Source organism: Eutrema salsugineum, unplaced genomic scaffold (assembly GCF_000478725.1).
Source record: "Eutrema salsugineum unplaced genomic scaffold, Eutsalg1_0 scaffold_145, whole genome shotgun sequence".
Taxonomy (NCBI): domain Eukaryota; kingdom Viridiplantae; phylum Streptophyta; class Magnoliopsida; order Brassicales; family Brassicaceae; genus Eutrema; species Eutrema salsugineum.
In genome coordinates this window covers 4,744-11,192 of record NW_006256872.1, presented here as the reverse complement: position 1 = coordinate 11,192, position 6,449 = coordinate 4,744, and the positions used below count along the sequence as shown (strand labels likewise).

The window sequence follows — 6,449 nt, the reverse complement described above, 5'->3', positions numbered from 1 at the left end:
TGCGTTTGCGAAGTGGAGGATCCCTTGATGGTTGTAGAGCTGGTTCTTGAGCAAAATAAAAGATACATTGCATCTCTCTTGAAGTGTGGTGATTGCTCTGTTGGGTAAGAGGACTTGTACATGATCTCCTTGAATCAGATTTGTGACATCCCGATTTCTGGTATATATGTGAAAAAACTTATAAGAATTGATTTGGATACCTATATCATCAAAGTGCACTTATCTTTTTCGGCCAAGTGTCTTGAGAGAACCCCAGAGTTAAGTGTGCTTATGCTGGAGCAATCTCAGGATGGGTGACCTACCGGGAAGTAGTCTGCGGTACTGTGCGAGTGAGGACAAAGCACGGGGAAAGATCACGTGGTGATTGCAGGGACAGTAGACAACTCTTACAAGCCTCCCAGACCAAGTGACTCCCGACCGTCAGACAGGGGTGGGCCCATGGGGCTAAAAAGAGACCAACTGTCGGATAGTGGTGGGCCAACGGACCTAAGAGAGAATGCGTTGGGATGGTGATCCAAGCGATGATGACCTGACTGCTGATGATGAAAGACCGGGGAACATGTTCCCGGGACTCTTGGTGATCCACCAAATCGTGTGGATGGTGATCCAAGCGATGATGACCTGACTGCTGATGAGTTTGAAGAACCGATTTATGATGACAATGAGCTGATCGTATCGGTCAAACACAAAGATGATGATGAACTGATTGGAAGTTTCGATTCACTCGAGAAATTCTTGGGAGATCGAAGAGCTATTCAACCAGCCTTACCTGAGGATAGCAAAACCGAAATTAAGGTACCACATATCCATTTAGTTCAGCAAAATCAATTCCATGGTTATTCATTCGAAAACCCGATAGACCATATCGAAACGTTCGAAGAATTATGTGCAACCATTACTGCAAATGGGGATTACCACAAGTGTAGTCTTTTCCCATTTTCTCTTAGAGATAAGGCCAGCAAATGGCTAAAATCTTTGCCACCTGCTTCACTAAAAACGTGGGCAGCGTGTAGAACTGCTTTCCTAAATCGTTTTTACACTAGAAATCGTTCAAATCTCTTAAGAAAGAAGATAAGAACTTATAAACAAAAAGAAGATGAAGATCTTTTAGATACTTGGGAAAGATTCATGGAATACCAACGAGATTGTCCACACCATGGATATGCCGAGGAATACCTGCTAGGTATCTTCTATCGCGGTATAACTCCAGAGTTGCGACACTCTTTTGATATAGCAAGTAATGAAGATTTCACAACTAGATCTGTAGAAGATGCTCACGTTTTCATTAAAAATTTAGGAAACAACATCCGAAATCAAGTAACCTTTGGTAATTCTGCACTTCCTGAGAAGAAAGAAGAAATTTCGGAAGTTATAAAGTGTCTCCGTCACATAATGAGTCATCTTGGATTGCAACAACCAAACAGGGTACACAATACGTGTAACTTTGATGGCTGGGACAACCCAATGGATTCTTATGGTCAAGGGATGGTTAACACTGCAGAAGTCTATCAAATTCAAGATTTTCCATTCATTTCTGATCACCGCGGGTCCATTCATCCGGACCGCGGCCAAGCAAGGTTTCACCACGGTCGTGGCTGTTCTGACCGCGGCCAAGACATGTTTCACCGCGGTCGCGAGCCCTCTGACCGCGGGAAACCATCTTCTGAGCTTGGTTGGAAACCACCTTCCGAACCAATCTTGGGTATTCAATCTAATCCTGTTTCCTATCCAAGTTTTCCCTCTTCTGAAGCTGAAAACCTAAACAAAAAGAATTTAGAGCTTGAAAAATCTATGTCTCAAGAGATTAGTGATCTTAGATCTGAACTAAAAGAGATGCAGAAGGATATCGATACCCTCCTTAGCCTGATGCTCAAAACTAATTCTAAAAACTTAGAAAATTCTGAAGAGGAGCTAAGTGAAAATTCTTTCGAAAGCTCAAGTGAAGCAGATCCCTCCGATCATGTGAAAGCTATCACACTTAGGAGTGGATTAGCTTACAAAGAGCCTGAATTTCCTAAAGATCCCGAAGTTTAGGAAAAGGGTAAGGAAAAGGAGAAAGAAAAGAAAGAATCACGAATGAAGATGTTGAAAAAGAAGTGGTAGGAGAAAAGGATGGAGAAGACGTAAGAGAAGATACATCCCGGAAAATCCTTGGAGAAGACCCAATTCTCCCTCCACCAACTAGTGTCTACAAACCTAAACCTCCATATCCTAGAGCCTTAAAAGCCCCTAAGAAAGAGAAAGAAAAAGCTAAGCTGAAAGAGTTAATCGATCAATTAAATGTGAGATTACCTTTCGTAGAAGCTTGTGCTATGATTCCTGCTTTGAGAAAATACATGAAGGGTATTCTAACAAATTCTTTAACTCTTGAAGAAGACGTTATGATGATAGCCCATGAATGTAGTTCTATCCTGCAAAGCCCAATCCCTGAAAAGAAAAACGATCATGGAAGCTTTGTACTTTCATGCACCATCAATGATGTAGCTTTCGAGCGTGCTCTCTGTGATTTAGGATCTAGCATAAACATGATGCCTCTTTCAGTAGCAAAACGTTTAGGACACCACACTTTCAAGCCCACTAAAATCTCCTTAGTATTAGCTGATCGTTCTGTTAGACAACCTGTAGGTATCTTAGTAGATGTTACCGTCAAAATCGAAAAATGTTCCATACCAACCGATTTCATAGTTCTAGAACTAGAAAAAGAACCTAAGGATCCACTTATTCTTGGAAGACCATTCCTATCTACAGCCGGAGCCATAATCAATGTTCCTGAAGGAAAAATCGACCTTCATCTAGCCGGTCTAGTTATGCAGTTTGACATGAACAAAAGTTTCGCTAAACCAACTTTGGATGGCAAAATTTGTTGGGTTGATGAGTTAGACGGAATTATTGAGGAAGTCTATGAAGATCTGCTTCTAGATGACCCTTTAAGTGTCACGCTTTCACCCGCAAAAGATGAACGCAATTTCCTTGAAGGAATTTCGAGTGAATGCGCACGTATGCTTGATAAGTCCGAAACGTATAGGAAACCTTTACACTATCTAGATCTTAAGGACCAAACAAACATTCCTACACCTCCTTAAGACACTGCTGCAGCAATTAACGATCCTTGGAGTGAGCTTAAAGCCCCTAAAGTCGAGCTTAAACCTCTTCCCGTCGGACTTAAGTACGCCTTCCTTGGACCAAATTCTACTTATCCTGTCAAAATAAACTCTGGTTTGACGGAAGAAGAAACCACAATGCTGTTGACTGAGCTGAGAAAACATAGAAAAGCCTTAGGATATTCACTTGATGACATACCTGGAATCTCTCCAGATCTTTGTATGCACAAGATAAATCTAGAGGAAAATGCTAAAAACTCAATCGAAAGTCAAAGGAGACTGAACCCTAATCTCATGGATGTTGTCAAGAAGGAGATTATGAAGCTTTTAGAAGCTGGAATAATCTTTCCTATCTCAGATAGCACTTGGGTTAGCCCAGTTCATGTTGTCCCGAAGAAAGGAGGAGTCACTGTCATTAAAAATGATAAAGATGAAATGATCGCTACAAGAACAGTAACTGGACATCGTATGTGCATCGATTACCGGAAACTGAATGCAGCAATTAGGAAAGATCATTTTCCACTTCCCTTCATATATCAAATGCTAGAAAGATTAGCTAATCACCCTTACTATTGCTTTCTTGATGAATACTCCGGATTTTTCCAAATTCCTATTCGCCCGGAGGATCAAGAAAAAATGACATTCACTTGTCCATATGGCACATTTGCTTACAGACGTATGCCTTTTGGATTGTGTAATGCACATGCTACCTTCCAGCGGTGCATGATGTCGATCTTCACAGACTTTATCGAAGACTTCATGGAAGTATTCATGGATGATTTCTCCGTCTATGGATCTTCTTTTGAAAAATGCTTAGGCAACCTTGGTAAAGTTCTGCAAAGATGTGAAGATAAGCACTTAGTATTAAATTGGGAAAAATGTCACTTCATGGTATGAGACGGAATCGTGCTTGGGCACAGAATTTCCGGAAAAGGTATTGAAGTTGACAAAGCTAAAATTGAAGTCATGACAAGCCTACAACCACCCACAAACGTAAAAGGCATCCGTAGTTTCTTAGGACACGCAGGATTCTATAGGCGATTCATAAAAGATTTTTCTCAAATAGCTAGACCTCTTACGCGTTTGCTTTGCAAGGAAACGAACTTTGAGTTTGATGATGAGTGCTTAGCCGTGTTTCATAAGATCAAACAAGCCCTTGTTTCCGCTCCAGTCGTGCAAGCACCTGATTGGGAACTACCATTCGAAATCATGTGCGATGCAAGTGACTATGCAGTCGGAGCAGTGCTTGGCCAACGAAAAGATAAGAAACTGCACGTAATCTACTACGCAAGCAGAACTCTAGACGAAGCTCAATGCAATTATGCTACAACAGAGAAAGAACTTCTAGCTGTCGTATTTGCATTTGAGAAATTCCGTTCTTATCTCGTAGGATCTAAGGTCATAGTTCATACTGAACATGCTGCAATCAAGTATTTAATGTCTAAGAAAGACGCTAAACCTCAATTGATAAGATGGATCCTCCTACTGCAAGAATTCGATATCAAAATTCGAGATCGGAAAGGAGCAGATAATGGAGTTGCAGACCATCTTTCACGAATTCGAGTTGAAGAAAGATTGCTTTTAAATGACAGCTTGCCTTAAGAAAACATCTATGCAATAGATACAACCCCCACCAATGCTAATACCTAGCAGCTGATGTAGAACCACCACAATTCTTTGGTTATAGGAAGAAAAAGTTTCTGAAAGACGTAAGACATTATTTTTGGGATGAACCCTATCTCTATAAGAGATGTGCTGATGGGTTATTCCGAAGATGCGTGGCTGAAGAAGAGATGGAAGGAATTTTATTCGGATGCCATAGCTCGTCTTACGCAGGACACTTTGCGACCTTCAAAACCGCTTCAAAGATCTTACAAGCTGGTTTTTGGTGGCCTACTTTGTTCAAAGATACTCAAGCTTATATATCTCGATGCGATAAATTCCAAAGGATGGGTAACATAAGCAAAAGGAATGAGATGCCTCAAAATTTTATTCTCGAAGTCGAAATTTTTGATGTCTGGGGAATAGATTTTATGGGACCCTTCCCAACTTCTTTTGGGAACCAATACATCTTAGTAGCAGTAGACTACGTCTCTAAGTGGGTTGAAGCAGTCGCTAGCCCCACCAATGATGCAAAAGTCGTCATGAAGCTGTTTAAATCTGTTATATTTCCGCGTTTTGGAGTTCCTAGAATTGTGATAAGCGACGGAGGATCGCACTTCATCAACAGAATATTCGAGAATCTTCTTAGAAAGAATGGAGTTACACATAAAGTTGCTTCTCCATACCATCCCCAAACCAGTGGTCAAGTAGAAATCTCAAATAGAGAAATCAAGTCGATTTTGCAGAAAACAACAGCAGTTCATCGCAAGGATTGGTCTACAAAGCTTGACGACGCATTATGGGCATATCAAACAGCATTCAAGACACCATTAGGAACAACACCATTCAATCTAGTTTATGGAAAAGCATGTCACCTTCCAGTAGAACTCGAGTATAAATCGCAATGGGCTATCAAGGAGATGAACATGAACCTGAAAACAGCTGGAGAAAGAAGACTACTTCAACTTCATGAGTTAGAAGAAATCCGACACAACGCTTATGAAAACTCGAAGATCTACAAGGAGAAGACTAAAGCATATCATGATAAGAAGATTATTCATAGAACTTTTGCTCCTAACGATAAAGTTCTTCTTTTCAATTCTCGTCTTATGCTCTTTCCAGGAAAATTACATTCAAGATGGTCAGGACCCTTCACGATAAAGGAAGTCAAACCATACGGAGCCATTGTCCTGTGGGACAGAACCGGAAACTCATTTACAGTGAATGGACAGCGTGTAAATCCATATCTAGCTGAAGAAACCGAAGACGAAAGAGAAGTGATGTTTTTGATTGATCCATCATCGGCCAATGATGAGATCAAGGAGAGTCACGACCCCGGTTAAGTCTAATCGATCAACAATGTCAAGCTAATGATTTGAAACAAGCGCTTAGTGGGAGGCAACCCACTTGGTATATTATATATTTCCCTTTGACCTTTATTTTCTATTTCCATTGCTTTGTTTCTGTTTCATTTAATTTCAGGTTTTCAATAAGGAAGAATAAATACAAAAGGCGAGCAGCACTCTCCACCACGATAAGTTCACTTAAACATTTCAACTTTTCTATTTTCTTTACCATTCTTTCCAAGATATATCACACTGAGGACAGTGTGAAATAAGTCTGGGGGAGGATGTTCATCCGTTACTAATGAAATTTGATTTGTTTTGAGTTTGTTTTGGGCACATAAAAGTTTTCAAAAAGTTTTTCAAAAAGTTTTCAACAGGACACATAACATTACATTACTAT

The 6,449-nt window shown here is 40.4% G+C and overlaps 1 non-coding gene across 1 annotated transcript; it reads right to left on the bottom strand.

Annotated features, from left to right (window-relative positions):
* Nucleotides 1-1,055: 1,055 nt before the first annotated feature.
* LOC112088342 lies at nucleotides 1,056-1,163 on the bottom strand. Its single transcript, XR_002900489.1, has one exon. It is a non-coding gene; the product is annotated as a small nucleolar RNA R71 (small nucleolar RNA).
* Nucleotides 1,164-6,449: the final 5,286 nt, after the last annotated feature.